This window comes from Dasypus novemcinctus, chromosome 2, assembly GCF_030445035.2.
Source record: "Dasypus novemcinctus isolate mDasNov1 chromosome 2, mDasNov1.1.hap2, whole genome shotgun sequence".
In the NCBI taxonomy this organism is placed as follows: Eukaryota; Metazoa; Chordata; class Mammalia; order Cingulata; family Dasypodidae; genus Dasypus; species Dasypus novemcinctus.
Genome location: NC_080674.1, coordinates 180812013 through 180832383, shown reverse-complemented (window position 1 = coordinate 180832383; position 20371 = coordinate 180812013). Strand labels below are relative to the sequence as shown.

Below are 20371 nucleotides of genomic sequence, written 5' to 3'. Positions count from 1 at the left end.
AATATCCAAGAGTTGTCATAAGGGGAATAATTACATATTCAGTGTTAGTTTTCATCGTTAGAAATAAAATCAGTAGATAAAATCATAGGGGGACAGATTTCAGCTAGGCCATAAGGAGAAACCGTTCAAAATGGAATAGGCTGACTGGTGAAGCAGGGAGTTCCCCAACATAGGAAATGTTTATTCAGGTACAGATTATCCCAAGAAATACTCAGTCATGGGAATTTTATATGCCAGGGATAAAATAACAGAATATCTCTGTGGGATGAGTGATCTAGACCTATAAGATTTACTCAACGCAAGGAATCAAACAAACTTAAAATTTTTTATTTGGAAGGAACTTTAGGGGTTTAGTAAGGATTAATGGAGAGTGACATCATCATGCAATAGGTTGTTGAAGGAAAATTAAGGAAATAAACTTGAGAGGTTAGTCAGGCAACATCATAAGCTTGTCAGTGAGAATACAGGAATTCAGGTCTCCTACCTTCCAGGTCAATGCTCAAACAAAATTCTTTAGAGATCTAGTTCATAAAACATTGTGGACATTTCTTATAAGAAATAGAGATATTCTAATTAAAGGGCAAAATTCAGTCACATTCCAAGAGAACAAAGTGGCTCTACTATTTATTTTAGAACAATGACAGGCAAACATTTTAATTCAGTGATTCCATACTTACCTTTCATCTTCTTCAACTCCAAAGATATTGTGTTAATATTTTTAATCATGGCTTCCACATTTAGCTTGTGGTCAGTAACATTATTCTTAAACATCTGATTTTAAGAGAGAAACAAAAACAATGTATAATCCAGAGGTATTTATATATACCTTAAAAACACTTAAATTTTCAGTATTTCTAAAAGGAAAATCTATTGAGAACTGAAATCACTGTGCATAGTCTTTATAAATGGTTAGAACTGTAACCTAGGGAGGCATAAACTTATTATGTAATATTTTTCCAACTGAAAACAACTCCAATTAGAATTCTCAGATTTCTTTAGTCAAACTACATCTATAAGAAGGGGTCCTTACAATAGCAATGTGGATGTCCCCTTTCCAGAAAAGCTCGGCAATTATAAACTACCTTACAATGTAGTAATTGTATAAGGGCAGCTCTAATTTTGTTTATATACTTTAGTGTTTTTCCAACTAAACTCTAGGCTTACTCTTGAATGACAGGGTGGATATAATTTTTTTTTTTTTAAGTACACAGTAAGACTCAAAAATCTGATTTAGAATTCACTAAGAGGATGGCGAAATGACCATTTTAATTTTACCTTTGGTAGTTAGGGCAACACATTTTAAGGATGGCTAACTGGAAGCTGTAAATCAGCATGTTACTAGCATATGTATACAGTTCACGTATTTCAGCAATTCTGCCAGATATGACAACAGAAAGAAGTATTCCATTAGAAACCTTCACCATTTAAATCTCTTACAATGACTTGAAAAACAAACCACGATTAGCACACAACTTTGGCAAGGTGAAAGATGTGCAGTTAGAGGTCTGGATGCTTGTCCAAAACAAGGAAAACCAACTAACCTTTAAGTCAGTTTTTTGCCTCTGCCTCCTCCTGACCCGGGGAAATGTATCCTATTTCTCGTGACTCACTTAAGAGCCTCTGTAAAGGAGATACATTTGTTTTCCAGCCATCAATGACTACAATGCACTTTGCATCCACCTACAAGGTTCTACACCCCAAAAAGAGAGTGGCGGCTATCCTGCTCGGGGATGCCAAACCAAAAGATTCAGGTCTGAGGGAAACCGTAAGATGTTAAAAAATAAAGGGGGTGGGGTGGCGTTAAAGAGCGTGAACAAGGAGGAACCCATGTTTTTAAAAACAGAGTCCACCAGCAGCCGCAGGGACTGTGGTCGTTCCTCCCAGTCGGGGGTCGCGCTGTGCGGAGCCCTCCGCGCCAAGCGGCACGGGTGGGCGGGACAGAGGGACGCCTCGGGAGCCCTCTGGACTGGAGGCCGGTCAGGGACGCCCCACGCCTTCCCTGGGAGCCCCCTCAAGCCACTCCTCAGAGAACGGAGAGGCGGTCGAACAGCCGCTCACCCGCGGTGAGACGGGACACCCGGCTCGGGTAGGGCCTGGAGGAGAGGGACAGAGGTAAAAAGATCACAGACCGAAGGCCCTGCTACTACGCCCCGGCGTGGGGCAAGCCCTCAACCCGGAGGCGCGGTTATCATCACGGCAGTCGGATTCCAAAGGCCAAACGAGCCTTCTGGACCAACCGACACCCCAGAAGCGCCGCGCTCTTGGGGGGCCGCGGGGTGGAAGGCCTGGAAGTCTGTCGTCCGCCCGCCCGACGATGAAGGAGCCAAAGACAGCTTGCAAGGTTCCACAGTCCTCACCTTCCCAAACCGGATTAGGATAAAGTAAAAGGCGCTTGGGGTGACAATGGCCTGAGGGAAACTCAGCTCCTCTCAGAACCCACCTGCCCAACCGTCGCCCAAGTCCAGACCGCCAGACCAGAGAAGCGGGCGGTGAAAGCGAGGCCGCGCTTCCTGATTGGCTAGCTTCCCGGCCCGATGCAGCCTGGGAGTTGTAGTCCCAGGCGAGGTTTCTGCGGGGAAGGTTCTGGATACCCGGCTGCGCGTGGCTCGCTCGGCTGCGTGGGCGAAGAGGGAGAGTGGGAAGGCGCTGACTTTTCCCGCCTCGCTTGTGCGGTGACCGTGCAGCCGGGTCCTTCTGTTAAAAACCGGTGATTCTTAAGTGTTGGAGAAGTGTTACTACATTCTCGCACAGGTTTTCTTCCCCATGTAATCTAAAGGATGGAAAGAGAGTTGGATGGGGAATGAATTTCCTTGTGTGATTGCGTGATGTTTAATGCCTGTGTGCCACATGAAACTCTCATACCCCTATTGGGACTTGTCCCACTCTCTGTGGAGCCTGGGTGGCCACCAATGTCCCTTCCCCTTCCCAGACTCTTTAATTCTCGATTCTTAGTGTACTTTTCAAGACTCACCTTGCTCCTGCAAGGAGCTTTTTGAATTAAACCTTTCCAATTCTGCAGTTCCCTACCAGTCTTACTACCAGTTGCCCCCCACACACACACACACTTAACATTTAACTCTGGACACTTGCTAGTGTCACAGTCTTGCATTTCCTTATTTCACTTAAATCCGCTGAGCATTTGTCAGTAACTATCCGAGGGAGTTGGGGGAGGGGGAAAAGAGGAGCAGAAGATCAGAACAAATATGTTCTGAACACTCACTGTGTATGAGCACTCACTGTGTATCACCCATTACCTTAAGAGCTTTCCTCTTCCAGCAACTCTCAGAGGCAGCTCTTCTCACACGGTTAAATAAAGCTTGAACTCAGAGAGCTTCGTTGCCTGCTCAGAGGTCCAAGGCCAGGAAAGGGCAGAACTCCGATTCTGCAGCTGCCTGTGAGACTCCAGGGCCCCCTGATCCTCCTTCTGCACCACATTGTCCCCAGAGTGGGACACCATTCCATAAAACGGTAAACAAGCACATTATGGCCCCCAAACATTTCAGACTCCTTGGTTATTTGAACTTGATTGTACATGTACTAATGCATGTGTGCACACACACATGCATGCATGCACACCCAAGCAGTACTAACATAGGGTGAGCAACATCTATTGTCTAAATTAAGGACATTAACAAAATCAAACCAAACAAAAATAACTGCCATCAATGGCTTTATCAAAACAAGGATAATTTAACAGCAAACTGGGAGGGGGAAAAAAAGGAAGGCCATAATTTCAGAGTAAGGCTGGCTTAGCAAAAGCTTACAGGATGTGTCCTTCCTTCTTCCCCCAACCCTCCCCTTATTTCACTGCAGACTAGTGAAAATATCACCTCAGACCTGCATGATTTCAGATGTGTGATTGGAAACTCTCAGTAGAAAACAGCAGGAGAGGATAAGGTATGCAGGAGAGGTAGGGTGAAAAGAAGGTGGGTTGATATACCACGTAGACTGAACATCTTGGCAATCAGATGATGGCAGGGGCTGAGTAGAATGTGTTGTCTCTGGGGCTGGATTGTTGCAAACACACTGAACCAGCTCACAGGGTCCATCTAGTGTTGGCAGGACCCAACTCTGCCTCCGTTACCTGCCTCTTAGGGTCTTCTCACAGGACCCACAAGATTCAGGACTTCTGGTGGAGTCTCAAGGCCCTGCACCCATCCAGAGCACTGATGACTTCTTATGATAGATTCAAGCTACTGTAACTTAGAAAAAATCATCATTAAGCCTTTTTTAATTAAAAGAAGAATCAACTTTCTGTTTATTTTAAATGACTGTTACAAGAGGAAAAAAAGTGTAATAATGCCTTTCCCTCCCTAAAAATGTCTCAGGGCATTGATGACTGCTTAGTGTAGTGTTTTTCCTGCTTAAGTATCTATAGTCTTTTTTTACCTAAAGAAGATAAAACTTTACAAGCATGATCTGTTGCTTAAGCCTTGAGACTGATATAGATGAGGTTCTTAAAATATCTATATTAATAAGTTTGCAAGTGCAACACTTTACTGGTACCCAACACAACATCGTAGTTGTCAATTCTAATGTTAATCAAATTGAGGAGATTAAAAAACTGGTTAAACTTTCCCATAAAGAGAAAAGCTGTTACCGAATAGCAAGGCAGTGAAGCACTTTATGGACCTGGGTGTGTGTGCCTCAGTTTGTTTTATTAATTCTTGACATAAACTCTTCATTTCCAGGAAAACAAAGTGAGTAAATGATCTCACTTTCACTTACTCTCAGAGTTCCTGTACCCATCCTTTGCCTGCTCTTTATCAATTAAAAGCGCTGGCCTCTTTACACCTAGGCACTGGCTTGCTGCTGGAGCACAAGCTCCCTTCTGAACTTTATATACAACCCAGGTACACAAATTCCCGAGGTAACAGCTCAAACGCAGGCTAGGATCATTACCCCAGGGGCATAACTAGCACCCAAAAGACCTGCCATTAAGGAAACTGATGCTTTGCCGAAAGCCCGTCACACAAGGGAAGCAAGAAGGCAGATGACTGCTGCCCCTTGAAAAAGTTGAAATCTCTGCCCATTGCCGTCTTCAGGCAGCTGATTACTTTGTACAGTCAGTCTTTGTTTTGTTTTGTTTTATTTTCCTTCAGGAAGAAAGCTTTTAAAACTTAGGAAGATGTTATTAACAAAAATCACAAGGCTCACTATGTTAACAGAAATGGTTTCACTTCTAATTGAAAAATTGCAGTTCAGTGTTTCCTTCTGAAATAGGTAGATACTCAAAGAAGGTTACCATATAAAATAGAGAATTCCTAGTTAAATTTGAATTTCAGATAAACAACTGATATTTTTTAGTGTTATGTATCCTGATTATTGCATGGCACATACTTATACTAAAAATGTTTATGTGAAACTCAAATTTAACTAAGCATCCTATATATTTATTTGCTAAATCTGGCAGTCCTACACCCAAAACACTTTGAACATGAAAAAGAAAAGCAGATTGTGAAAGCTTGCGGATTCAGTGGGGATGAAGCCAAGAAAATGTTGACTTTTTACGTTTTGATGTCCAAAATAACAAAATAGATGTACTTACTGTGCCAGAATTTGGCCCCTCTCTTCCTTCAGCATCTTGTAACTCAAAGAAGCTGCTCAGTCTTTGAGAAAGCAGATGGATAGAGGCTGACAATATTTGACACAGCATCGTGTTTTGACAATTGTTTGCTATCCCTTCTAGTCTGAAAACCCTTTGTGCTTGGCTTTTTAGAAAATGCCTCCATCTAGCAGGGCATATTCGTGACTTGATACTGTGTTTCCAGAGATCCACCAATCAGAGAATGCCCTTCTCTGTCCCACAATAAAATATGTTTCTAATTCTACCATGTCAGCCCTCTAACCCGCAGCAACACTTCTTGTGCTTATTAAAGACATAGATCCTGGTCAGTGTCACCTACCTCTGGGCACTGTCCCCAATCCCGTACCCGCACCTCATTAGCTGGCCCTCTAACGAAAAACGAGCATCTTTATAAAAAACATGTTACATCCACAAAGTCAGTTACAATACCAATAAGTGTGTAACTCTCCATTTTTAGATATTTTGAAAACTGTATATGTGCAGAAAAGCAAATTTGGAAAAATGTACACCAAAATGTTAACAGTGATTATCTCTGCGTAGTGAGATTTATGGGTGATTTTATTTCTTTGTATGTACTTATTTAGCCTACCTGTAACTTAACCCCCAGCCTTCTTCTTTATATCTTAAACACCACTCACTTTAAAGCAGAGATTTTCAAACTTTACAGAGCATAACAGTTACCTTAGGGTGCTTGGGAAAATGCAGACTCCAGGGCCTACCCTAAAGACTCTAATTTATTGTTGTAATTGTTAATTCTCCCACCTTCCATTTTTTTTTAATGATTTATTTTTTTATTTATTTATCTCCTCTTCCCTCCCCCCCCAGTTGTCTTCTCTCTGTGTCCATTCACCATGTGTTCTTCTGTGACCGCTTCTATCCTTGTCAGCGGCACTGAGAATCTGTGTTTTTTTTTGTTGCGTCATCTTGTTGTGTCAGCTCTCCATGTGGGCAGCGCCATTCTTGGGCAGGCTGCACTTTCTTGCCCTCTGGGCGGCTCTCCTTACAGGGCACACTCCTTGTGCGTGGGACTCCCCTATGCAGGGACACCCCTGCATGGCAGGGCACTCCTTGTGTGCATCAGCACTGTGCATGGGCCAGCTCCACACGGGTTAAGGAGGCCTGGGGTTTGAACCTTGGACCTCCCATATGGTAGGCGGACGCCCTAACCATTGGGCCAAGTCTACTTCCCCACCTTCCATTTTAATGTAAGTGGTCTGTGAACCATACTTTGTAGAACACTGGCTTACAGCTTAAGTGGGCATTTTCTACAAGGCTCAAACGAGTGATCCACAGCAGAAACTTTTTCAACTACTGATGCCGGAAATCAGTAGTAATAGTTTTTTCAAGTATGTAACTGGAAGCCACAAATCAGGTCCATTTAATTAGAGAGGGACATGTTTGGAGGAGGCAGGCCTTTCCTGGCAGAGCAGTAAACAGAGATCCCTGCGTATCCCCCAAACTCATTCCCTGAGATGGGGGGACAAGGTGTCGGTTCAGTTTCAAGTTCTAATTTAGGTCTTTATTTCTTCTGTTTCCTCGTCTTTATTTTTTTTCCTATCCAGTTTTACTTGCCATCACAATATAAAACCCAGTGCTCAGGTCTGACATTTTATAGGAGTTTTTAAAATTTACACTTTTATATGTCACATTTTGTGCTAACACTTCCCCCTACATCCACTGCCTTTTATTCCTCTAGTCTAGGGCACCACCCGTCTCCTGCCTACGCTGCTGGCAATCACATCCTTATGGGTTTCCCATTGCCACTCTTGTCCCCTTTAATCTACACACAATAGCTGGGTGAGCTTTTACGAATGTCGATTGGACTGCGTCATTCACAGGCGTAAAACTCTCCAGCAGTTTCCTGTAGCACTTGGCATAAACTCTGAGCTCCTGACTCTGGCCTCTGCAGCCCTGCCAGCTCCAGTGTCTCTTTCCCATCACTCTTCTCCACCCTGAGCACTTGCCAGTTGTTTTGCAGTCGTCATTCCCTCTTCCCACCCTCCCACAGTGTTGCCTTCTTATGATTTAGGGTCCTTAGAGGTCACTCCTAACACCACCCCATTCTTTATTTGGTCCCTTATAATATTTTATATAATTTATAATTGTTTTATTTGTGCTTCTGGGGTTTTTTGGTTTGGTTTGGTTTTAGTTTGTTTGGGGTCTGTCTCTTTCACTGTCCATTTCTAAAGGACAGAAATGGGTTGTCTTGCTCAATATAATCTACCCTGAGCCTAGCATAATTCCTGAATGTACTAACTATTCAATTTGTCTCTGGTCAACGAACAACTGACTGAATGAATGACAAAAGGCCTTCATACTGTAGTGGTATCCTTGAGATTCAGAGAAACCAAGGTGTGTGTTAGCATGGTAGCCCGACTGCTATGGGCAAACTTCTGACAGCAGAAATCAGGCCTGTGTGTCTTCTCAGCTCTGTGAGGGAGGACAGTCTCCGTGGTGCCTGAGGAAAAAGCAGATGAGCCATGGCAAGGTAAACACAGGGGTCCTGTGGCTTTTGATTCTGGAACACCAACTGAAGGTTGGTCTAATAGAGCAATGAAAAGCAGGCTCAGGACTGTTCTAAAAGGCAACGACAGGCCTGAGCGCTTCCCAGCAGCCTCACGCTGGAAGGATTACGAACGTGGTCTTTGATAAAGGAACTATCTTGGCTGTGGATCATCATTTGAATAAAAATCAAATGACTTAGGATCTGTCCAAAATGAAGGATGTTTTAATACTTTGTGCGTAAAAACACTGATATTTTGCTTCTTTTTTATTAAACAGATTTTATTATTTTTCAGAATCTTGTCAGCATAATCATTTTATGTGTGGATGAAATATTCAGCGCAGCTGCTGCAGGAGTTCTTTCACAGCAATTACCTTGTGGCACTTTCGCTGTGATTAGGTTTTTGCCTAGGATTTTTCCCTGGGTCTGTGTAATAAATGAAATATGACCAGAATTTAAATTTGTCAATTACAAGCAAGCATAGTGGGTAAACACACCACAGAGCCATGAATTCCAAACCACGGACTGTTGCTGGGGGGTAAACGTTCTGAAAATTAAAATGGAAATAAAACTACTGACTGGCAAGCAAAAAGCAGCCCCCAAAGAAAGCAGATCTCCCCAAACATTCATGCATGTTTCTACCCAACAGTGCGAGCCCTTGATTACAAATACTTCAGTGTGAAACTGACAGCTTAAGGGGCAAGCTGTGGCTTTGTGTCCAAATAATCTACAGAGCTCTAAATGAATTCTGTATGAAGTCCTATGAATTCTTGAACCCACAGCAAAGGTTTTTGGCCATGGCAGATCAGAGCCCTCTGGATTATGTAGCCTGGTTGTGGGGTTCTCTCTGAGCTGCTCTAGGATCTCTCTGGGGATTTGGAGACAGGGTCTGCAGTCTCCCAGCAGCTGTTTCTGTTGACCTGACTTCCATAATTGCTCCTGTGAGGCCCTCTGCTGACCATCTCTTGCAGTAGGAGAAATTCCAGGAGTCTGCACTGTTTGAGAATTTGACATATCATGTGTCTCATTAAAGCAACCACAAGACAAATAAATTTTTCTGAACTTTCATCTACAAGAAGCCCAAGGCAAAGTAAAAGGAGCTTGCATTTATATAAACTTGCGGAGTATCATGCATTTATTCACGCAACAAATATTTCTTGAGTACCGCATCTGTGTCAGACCCTGCTTAGTTTTAGGCATCGAGCAGTGATCCCATATTGACAGGTCTCTCACTCCCATGGAGCTTACGGACTGGAGGAGGACACAGACCCATATCGAAAAGTCATACAAATACATCATATTAAGTGACTGTTTAATTAGGCACTATCAAGGCTGGAGACATGTAGTGGTGCAGGGTGAGACATGGCTGGAGCAGCTGTCAAGAAGGGCTTCCCTTTGGAAGTGTCGTTAGGGCTGAGATTAGAGAAAAGAAGAGCGTTCTAGAGGGGACAGCACGTTCAATGCCCTGCAGTAGGAGGCAGCCTGATAAATGAGGGGTCCTGAAGGAATGGTGGCCAAGTTGGAGTGCTGGAAGCGAGGGGGAGCTTAGGGCAAAATGAATCTAGAGAGGGGGTCAGATGCCAGACAATGCCAGGCCATTTGGGCTGTTGTTAAGGAATATGGCCTCTATCCTGACACATGTAAAAGCCATTAAGGGGGATTTAAGAAGATGGGTACAGGAATGGTAGTGGTTGATATCATATCTGTGGTTTTAAAAAAATGATCTTTGCTTCGGGATGGACAACAGATTGGAAGGGGGAAACAATGTAAGAAGTCCAGTTAGGAGTACATTGCAGTATTCCATGCAAAAGATAATGGCATCTTGTTTAAAATGGTGGAAATTAGGAGATTAGAGAAATGCATAGGATGGAGAATCAGTCTAGACTTGGTGATGGATGGTGTGCGATGATGGAAAGGTAGTGGCATGGCCTACATTATGTCATTTAATTGTTACAGCTGTGCATAATATCCCCATTTTACATATGAGGAAATTGAAGCTCAGAGAGGCATAGTATTGGGCTCAAGATCCTTTGATTGGGAAGCAGCGGGGCTATATGCCTTCTCCTCCACCATATTGTCCCAAGGGATATTCATCTAGGAACCGATCTCCCCCCAAATCCTCTTGACACAGCCCCTACATTCTTGAGAATACTCCAAAATGTTTATTGTATTTGTTTTCTTCTCTGTCTCTCCTACTAGACGGTGAGTATTGAGGTCTCAGATTGGTCTTATTTACTGCTATATTTCTAGTTCTTAGTCCAGTATCTAGCTCAGAGTGGGAGTAAGGGAGTGTTTGTTGAGTGAATAATAAATGTTCTCTACAGGAGGGAGCCACTGTTTTAGAAGACTTTCTCACTGGCCTAATTCTTTTTTTTTTTTTTTTTTTTTTTAATTTTTTTATTTTTTTATTTTTTATTTTTATTGACTATGTAATAATATTACATTAAAAATATATATGTGAGGTCCCATTCAACCCCCCCCCCATCCCCCCTCTCCCCCCCCCCAACAACACTCGTTCCCATCATCATGACATATCCATTGGATTTGGTAAGTACATCTTTGGGCACCTCTGCACCTCATATACATTGGTTCACATCATGGCCCATACTCTCCTCTATTCCATCAAGTAGGCCCTGTGAGGATTTACAATGTCCGGTGATTACCTCTGAAGCACCATCCAGGGCAGCTCCATGTCCCGAAGACGCCTCCACCTCTCATCTCTTCCTGCCTTTCCCCATACCCTTTGTCCATTATGTCCCCTTTTCCCAATCCAATGCCACCTCTTCTATGTGGACACTGGATTGGTTGTGTCCATTGCACCTTTATGTCAAGAGGAGGCTCAGATTCCACCTGGATGCTGGATGCAATCCTCCCATTTTCAGTTGTAATCACTCTAGGCTCCATGGTGTGGTGGTTGTCCTTCTTCACCTCCATCTTAGCTGAGTGTGGTAAGTCCAATAAATCAGATTGTAGGTGCTGGAGTCTGTTGAGGCTCAGGATCTACTGGCCTAATTCTTGCTTGCACCAGGACCATCGTCTTGGAATTTTTGCTGGAAGGACTCAAAAAGGACTTTCAAGAAGAAACTAAAAGTTTCTAGCAGCATAATGTGGTTGAAAGAGCACAGGGTTTGGACTCTCAAGGTTCTGGATTTAAATCCTAGTTCCTCAATTAATAAGCTATGCATCCTAGAGTTCCTTATTTTCTGAGTCTTCAGTGTCCTCCTGTAAAATGAGGATAATTCAAATATTTACTTAATAGGACTGGTGTGAGGGTTACATTTGGTCATCTCTGCAAAGGGCATGACACATTAATGAATAAATTCCATTTTCTCTAGAAAAAGAGGGTAATAATATCATGACTAGCCACAAAAGTGGGTGGAGATGGGGATTTCTCTGCGCTTGGCCTTAAAGTTCCTGTACTTTACTGACTCCTCTTCCTGTGGTTTATTTTGAAATGAGGAAAGAGGAAGTAGGCTCTCTGGGGTTCCCAACAGACAAGTGACAGATAGATGTCCCCTAAGGCAGCTTCCAACAGAGAGCTCTTTTATTATTGTTATTATTATTCTTTGTGATTTATAGTGTGCGCCTGCAAGCCTCTGGGCACAATCATGGAGCAGGAATAGTATTAATAAATTGGATCTGTTTCTTGCTTAATTCATGGCTCTGACAAAATTAAAAATGGAGATAGTGGGAGAGCCTCAGTAAGCAAAGAGTCCCAAAGCCTGGATTCTCAGGCTGTGGGCAGAGCACAACACAGCCAGCACTGCGGCCTGCAGAGAGCAAGACAGATACCCATATGGGGCAGAGGTGCCTCAGCAGAACCCAGAAAGCCACAAATCCTTCCAGTCCAACTGGTTTGTTTTAAGGGACTTAGAACTCTGGAATCATTTCTGCATGGGTTCCAATCCCACCTGCACTGCTTATTCCTTTAAGCTTGAATAATTGGCCAAAGGTCACAGACCTGGCTATTTGCAGAACTGGATTCAAACACAAATCTGAAGCTACGCCTGTATTTTTTAACCATTTTATCTTACCATTTGTGAACACAGTATGGCATACTTTGGTTGCTTAAGTATTTAATACACAGCTATGCTTTCCTTAAAATGAATGCCTAGGATACAGAAGGAACTCAGTAAGTACATGTTGAAGGTTTTGCTGTCTTAGACATTTTCCCTCCTGAAGTTCCTGTGCTCCCTCGATTTCCTACCTCTATCCCCACAAGACAGTTATATGGACCCCTGGAAAAATCATCTTAGAGAAATATGACTTAAGACCCACGTGAATCACCCAATTCACAAATACAGAAATGAATATTCACACAGAAATGTTGTCTATCTCTTAAAACACTTTTTCTCCCAAAGTCACAAGTTCCCTGTGGAAACCTTCATCTTGCACATTAACCACTGACATTTTTCCCCTATTACCTAAGGACCACTTTTCACAAGGAAACATAGTTTTCATCTCCTGAGGAGAATTGTCCTGTGTGTGCTGCAGAGGCAAGCGGTGGTGGAATGCAGACATGGGGCAGGGATGGGGCACCCTTTCTCCATCCCAAAGACAGCGGCATGCAGATGCTCCCTCCTGCAAGATGCCAGCTGGCCATGTGCCACTTTCACCTTTGGGGTGGCTTGTGCTCCATCAAAGACAGCAGACACCAGGGGGTTGCTGTGTCCTAAAGCCCCAATGGGCCACTCCTTCACCAAGACCTGGCCCAACCTGCTATGGAGCCATAAAACCCCTCTCCTAGTTTATTCCTGAGTTTTCAAACACTTTTCAGTCTCATGTCTCATCATAGCTGATTTATTGTTTTTAATGTAAATTTTTCCTAGTTACAAATGCAAAAACATGAAAAACTCAGAAAAATGCCCCAAAAGAAAAACAAAAATCACCTGTGATCCCCATTTAGAGACTATAACTGCTAATATTTAGTGCAAACCCCCTAATGTTATAGCCTTTGATAAAGGATTATTTTATGAAATGTCCTTACATTTAATAAAGGAGGGGGGGGTGCTCCTTATGGTACCCCTTTCAGAAAGGACCCAAGCAACTCCTGTTATGTAAACTCTTTCAAAGACAGTCTGTTCAAAACTGTAGCTAAGTCATTTGTTGCTATAGCAATGTTTGGCCCCAGAGCACAATTAACAGCCATTCCTGACTCCAGCTTCCAAACACAAGCTGCCATCATCTCCCTCACAGCTCTTCAGGGGGGCTCATTTTGCCAAAGCCATTCATTTAAATTAGCAGCTCTCTCTTAGTCACTGGAATTTCTTTTGCTTCACATGGAGTCATGCCAGGGGGCTGGAAAAGCAGTTAAGGCTCTAAATTGAGATGCTGAGGGTGGGGGTCAGCTCTCCTTTGGATGGCAGCCTTTGGAGGATCTGAGGTAAACTATGTTCTTTTCTTCTGGTGCTCTCTCTTTGCTGGACACACAGTCTGCCATCTTGGTTGCACGTCACCTAGGGCAAAGGTTTCAGGCTTATGGGTACAATCCCATTACAGTAAAAATTCTGACAACAGATTTAAACAACCCCAGGTAACTTCGTTAAACTAAAAATACTGAGGAAATCTCACTGCAAACATTCTGGAAAGCTCTTTGTAATGTTCTGTACAGCTGCAGAATATTATAGCTGAAGGAAGGAGGGTTGAGGAGATGTTCTAAGTACTTAATACTTATCTCATTTCGTTCTGACAACTCTGGCAGCAATCCCCCCCCATCACCCCCCTCCCCCGGTTTTACAGATAACAAAGCAGAAGCTTAGAGAGATTAAGTGACTTGCCCAAGGTCACCCACTAGAAAGTGGTGGAGCTGCTTAATGACCCATGTTGTTTACCACAGGGCTTGCTCTCTTGACTCTTGTGTTGCCTTGAAGGAATGATATAAACACATATGGAGCTCCAACTCTGTGCACCATGCAAAATGCAAGGGATTTTTATTCTTCAGTTAGAGTTGTAGGTTTACAAAAAATTCACGCAGAAAATATGCCTCCTTCACAAACATGGTATTCCCTGCTATTAACTTTGTTACAACTGAGGAAACTATTATAATTATACTATTTACTAGAGTCTATAGTTTACATTTGGGTTCACTGTGTTGTACACTCCTATGTGTGTTTTTAAAAAATTTTATTCTAGTATAATATGTACAACTTAGAATTTCCCACTTTGACCACATTCAAATATATAATTGAGTAGTGTTGATTACATCTACAAAATTGTACTACCCTCACGACCATCCGTTCCCAAAACTGTTCTAACATCCCAAAGAGAAATTTATACTAATTAAGGGTTAATTCCCTATTTTTTTTTTTTTTTGGAACATTTTCTCTTTTTTTTTATTTATTTTTTATTTTTTTTATTTTTTTAATGGTTTACATATGGTTTATTTTTTTTTTCTTTTTCCACCCCCCAGTTTTCCCTATTAACATTTTTTTTAAAATATTTATTTATTATTATTATTTTTTAATTACATTAAAAAAAATATATGAGGTCCCATTCAACCCCACCACCCCCGCCCCCCACTCCCCCCACAGCAACACTCCCTCCCACCATTGCGACACATCCACCGCACCTGGCAAGTTCATCTCCGAGGATCACTGCACCCCATATTCAATGGTCCACACCATAGCCCAGACTCTCTCACGTTCCATCCAGTGGGCCCCGGGGGGACCCATAGTGTCCCGTAATTGTCCGCGAAGCACTATCCAGGACAACTCCACGTCCCAAAAACGCCTCCACATCTCATCTCTTCCTCCCATTCCCCACACCCAGCAGCCCCCATGGCCACCGTTCCCACACCCATTCCACATTTCCTCTGTGGACACTGGACTGGCTGTGTCCATTGCACACCCATGTCAAGTGAGGGCTTAGATTCCACATGGGTACTGGATGCACTCTTCCCGCTTCTAGTTGTAGACACTCTAGGCTCCATGTTGTGGTGGTTGACCTTCTTCAACTCCATGTTAGCTGAGTGGAGTAAGTCCAATAAGTCAAAGTGTAGGAGCTGAAGTCCGTTGAGGCTCTGGGCCTGGGTGCCATATTATCAGTCCAGAGATTCAAATCCCCTACATATATCTCAAACTCAGCACCAACTACAATTCCAATAAAGTAGCATGCAAGTCTTGTGAAAAGAGATCCCCTCTGAGTCCATTTCCATCACGCAGAAACACCAGCTCCAAAGAAGGGCCATCTGTCATGGCAGTGAACCCCTTCTGCCATGACCACAGAACCCGTGGGTCTCTTTATCCCTCAAAAGAACCAATACCTGGGGTTGTATCTACTTTATCTGTCTCTTAGACTCTGTTCAGTTGCACATAGGGGTATTCCTTCTGACAACCTCCAGACTCTTTTTTAGAGACTCACAGCCTTATAATCTCATTTCTCCTTTCCATTTCCCCCTTACATTAGGTCAAACAGCTTCCCGAAGTCATGCTATCATATGTAGACAGGTATATTCTGCTGTTCCGCATTGAATCTTCAATTCAAGGTCACTCTCTAGTTGCTTCTTCAGCTGGTATGTGGCAGTGATCCCTCGGTGCCAGGGAGGCTCATCCCCGGGTGTCGTGTCCCACGCTGGGGGGAATGCATTACATCTACACGCTGAATTCCCTATTACCTACTTCCATCTTGGCCCCCGGTAAACTATATTCTAGTTCCTGACTCTGTGAATTTGCAAATTCTAATTACTTCATATCAGTGAGATGATACAATATCTGCTCTTCTGTGTCTGGCTTAGTTTATGCAGCAAAACGTCTTCAAGGATCATCCATATCGGAGTATGTGTACTCCGATGTACTATATGGATATAGTATGTATACTCATTCCTTTTTACAGCTGAAGTAATATTCTCCTGTATGTATAGACCACATTTTGCTTATCTTCTCATCAGTTGATGGATATTTGGGTTGCTTCCATCTTTTGGCAATTATGAATAATGTCATTATGAACATTGGTGTGCAATTATCTGTTCGAGTCCTTACTTTCAGTTTTTTCGGTATATACCTAAAAGTGGTATTGCTAAGCCGTATGGTAATTCTCTACTTTTCTTTCTGAGGACTTATCAAACTGTTTTCCACAGCAGCTGCACCATTTTAAATTTCTACTAACAATGAATGAATTCTCCTATTTCTCCACATCCACTCCCATATTTGTTATTTTACATTTGTTTTTAAAATAGTAGCCATGTAGTGGGTGTGAAATGGTATCTTGCTGTGGTTTTGATTTGCATTTCTCTAGTGGCTATTAATTGTTGAGCATCTTTTCATGTGCTTATTGGCTATTTGTATTTCTTTTCTAGAGAAGTGTCCATTCAAGTCTTTGCTCATTTTTCAATTGGGTTGTTAGATTTTCTGTGATTGACTTGTAGCATTTCTTCATATATTCTGGATATTAATCCCTTATCGGATATGTGGCTTCCCAAATATTTTTTTCCCAATCTTTAGGTTTTTTTTTCACTTTCATGATGAAGTCCTTTGACACACAACTGTTCTTAATTTTTTTATAGAGTTCCCTTATCACACGTACACTTTTGCATTTATTTTTGCCCATTTAGTGTGTGTCTTTTCACTTTCTCGATGGTATCATTTGTATCATAAAAGTTTTTAGTTTTGATGTAGTTCAGTTTATCTATTCATTCTTTTTTGCTTGCGCTTTTAGTGTCCTATCTAAGAAACCATTGCCTAAACCAAGGTAACAAAGGTTTACCTTTATATTTTCTTCTAGGGATTTACGGTTTCTTACATTTAGATCTGTGATCCATTTTGAGTTCGTTTCTGTGTACGGAATGTAGTAAGTGTCTAGCTTCTTTCTTTTCCTTGTGGATATCCAGTTGTCTCAGCACCATTTTGAAGATACTGTCTTTTCTGCTTTGAATGAGCTTGGCATCTTTGTTGAAATTTCATTGGTTCAATTTATTCCTGGACTCTCAGTTCTATTTCATTGATCTATATGTTTGTCCTTATGCCAGTACTACACTATCTTTTTTTGTTTTACAGAACAGTCATGCAGAAAATATAACATTCCCATACACCACTCTATTAGTAACACCTTGCATTTGTGTGTTACATTTGTTAAATTGATGAAAGCATATTTTTACAATTGTGCTATTAACTATAATCTGTGATTTAACTTGGGGTTCACTGTGCTGTGCAGTTCCATGGATTTTTTTAAAAAATGTTTATTCTAGTACCAGATGTATAGCCTAACATTTCCCCTTTTAGCCACACTCAAATATAAAAAGTTTTTAATTGTGATGAAATCTCATTTTTCTGTATTTCTTTCGTTGGTCATGCCGTTGGTGTAAAGTCTAAGACACAATTGTCTAACCAAGGTCTTGAAGATGCTTCTCCATGTTTTCGTCTAGCAGTATTTTAGTATTGATTCTTATATCTAGGTCTTTGATCCATTTTGAGTTAACTTTTGTATCTGTTGTGATGTATGGGTTTACCCTCATTCTTTTGCATATGGATATCCAATTTTCCTAGCACCATTTTTTGAAGAGACTATTCTTTGCCCATGGAGTGGATTTGGCACCCTTATCAAAAATCATTTGGCTATAGATTGAGGGTTTATTTCTAAATTCTCAATTTTATTCCATTGGTTTATGCCTGTCCTCATGCCAGTGGCAGGCAGTTTGGTTACTGTAGCGTTGTAATAAGTTTTAAAATCAGGAATGTAAATCCTCCAACTTCATTTTTTTTTTTTCAAGATGTTTTTGGCTATTTGAGACCCCTTACCTTCCATGTAAATTTGATGATTGGCTTTTCCATTTCTGCCAAGAAGTATTTTAGAATTTTGATTGGGATTTGTGTCGAATCTGTGAACCACTTTGGGTAGAAATGACATCTTAACAATACTTAGTCTTTCAATCCATAACCACAGAATGTCCTTCCATTTACTTAGATTTCTTCGATTTCTTTTAGCAATGTTTTACAGTTTTTCATGTGCAAGTCCTTTATATCTTTGGTTAAATTTGTTGCCAGGTATTTACTAATTTTAGGTTTTATTGTAAATGGATTTTTTCTTGATTTCCTTTTCATATAGTTCATGGCTTCTTAATATTGATATCATACCCCACCATTTTACTGAATTTGTTCCTTAGTTCCGTTGTGGATTTTTCAGGGTTTCCTATATATAGGAGCATGTCATATGCAAATAGGGAAATTTTATTTCATCCTTTACAATTTGGATGCCTTTTATTTCTTTTTCTTGTCTAATTTCTCTGGCTAGAACTTCCAGTACAATACTGAATAAGAGTTATGCCAGTGGGTATCCTTGCCTTCTTCTTGATCTTAGAGGGGGAAGCTTTCAGTCTTTCACCATTAAGTAGGATGTTAGCTGTGGGTTCTTCATCTATGGCCTTTGTCATGTTGAGGATGTTTTCTTTGATTCCTAGTTTTCTAATTGTTTTTATCAAAAAGATGCTGGATTTTGTCACTGCCTTTTCTGCATCAATTGAGATAATCACATGGATTTTCCTCCTTCATTCTAGTAATGTAGTATATTACTTTAAATGATTTTCTTATGCTGCACACCTAGGATAAATCCTACTTGATTGTGTGTATATTTTTTTAGTGTGCTGTTGGACTTGGTTTGCTAGTATTTTGCATCTGTATTCATAAAGGATATTAATCTGTAATTTTATTTTCTTGTGTTATCTTTATCTGGTTTTGATATTAGGGTGATCCTGGCTTGATAGAATGAGTTAGAAAGTGTTCCCTCTTCTACTTGTGGAAGATTTTTAGCATGATTGGTGTTTTTGGAATGTTTGGTAAAATTGACCAGTGAATCAATCTAGTCCTGGACTTTTCTTTCTTGAGAGGTTTTGATTACCAGTTCAATCTCTTTACTTGCTATTGGTCTGTTAAGACTTATTTCTTCTTCAGTTACTATTGCTAGTTTGTGTGTTTGGGGGAATTATTGCATTTCATCTAGGCTATCTGATTTGTTGTTCACAGTGTCCTCCTATATCCTTTTTTATTTCTGTGGGGTCAGTAGAAATGCCACCCCCTTTCATATCTGACTTTAACTATTTGCATCCTATTTCTTTTTTCTTTGTCAAATTACATAGAAATTTGTTGATTTTATTGATCTTTTTGAAGAACCAATATTTGGTTTTGTTGATTCTATTTTTTTTTTTTTAATCTCTATTTCATTTGGCTCTAATCGTTGCTATTTCCTCACTTCTGCTAGCTTTGGGTTTAGTTTGCTAAACTAGAATGCCAGGAGCTGACAAAAACAAAAAAACCCATGCAAAAAAGCACCTTTCACAGTTTTTGCAAATTGGCTTTGCATTGGCTGGTGCTTTCCTTCAAAGTTTAGCTCTCCTATCAAGATCAGTCGAGGGTGAAAAGTGAAATGCAGGATTCTATCCATATTTTCTGAGCCTTGGTCTTGGCCTGGACTTAATCTCTCAAATTTAGTAATTCCACTGTTTACAGGAATCTTTTATTTTTTATTTTTTATCTTTGTTTTTAAGAATACATAGATCACACTAAATGTTACATTAAAAAATATAAGAGGTTCCCATATATCCCACTCCCCACACCCCCACTCCTCCCACATCGACAACTTTTTTCATTAGTGTGGTACATTCATTGCATTTGTTGAGTACATTTTGGAGCACTGCTACACAGCATGGCTTATAGTTTATATTATAGTTTACACTCTCTCCCAGTCCATTCAGTGGGTTATGACAGGATATGTAATGTCCTGCATCTGTCCCTGCAATATCATTCAGGACAACTCCAAGTCCCAAAAATGCCCCAATATCACACCTCTTTTTCCCTCCTCCTGCCTTTAGCAACTCCTGTGGCCACTGTCTCCACATCAATGATATAATTTGTTAGAGGTCACAATAATTCTATAGTAGAATACCAGTAAGTCCACTCTAGTCCATATTTTATTCCTCCATCCTGAGGACCCTGGGGTGGCGATGTCCACTCCACCTAAAAATCTAGAGGCGGCTTAGATCCCACATGGTGTTTACAGGAACCTTAATGTCCCCTCTACTCCCTATGAAATAGACTTACTAGTCCCCTCCAGGGTATTCTACTACATGACTTAAAGCAGCAAACTCTTTGCCCTAGGCCATTTTGACTTAATTATTTCGTGTACTGCTTTAATTGTCTCCAAACTGCTTCTTTTTATAGAAACCCATTTACTGGGTCGGTCTTTCATGCTCCCACCTGATAGACTGGCACTAAAGTACAGGCACCCAGTACATGCACGTGGAAGTTGCTCTGCTCCCTCATAATCAGAGTGCAGGCTGACTCTACTTCGTGCTG

At 41.3% G+C, this 20371-nt stretch overlaps 1 non-coding gene across 1 annotated transcript; it reads right to left on the bottom strand.

Annotated features, from left to right (window-relative positions):
- Nucleotides 1-747: 747 nt before the first annotated feature.
- On the bottom strand, nucleotides 748-2466 carry LOC101430227 (uncharacterized). The gene is made up of 3 exons (XR_011647069.1): nucleotides 2358-2466; nucleotides 1542-1620; nucleotides 748-771 (listed from the first exon to the last, which is right to left on the bottom strand). It is a non-coding gene; the product is annotated as an uncharacterized protein (transcript).
- Between the last annotated feature and the right edge of the window lie 17905 nt (nucleotides 2467-20371).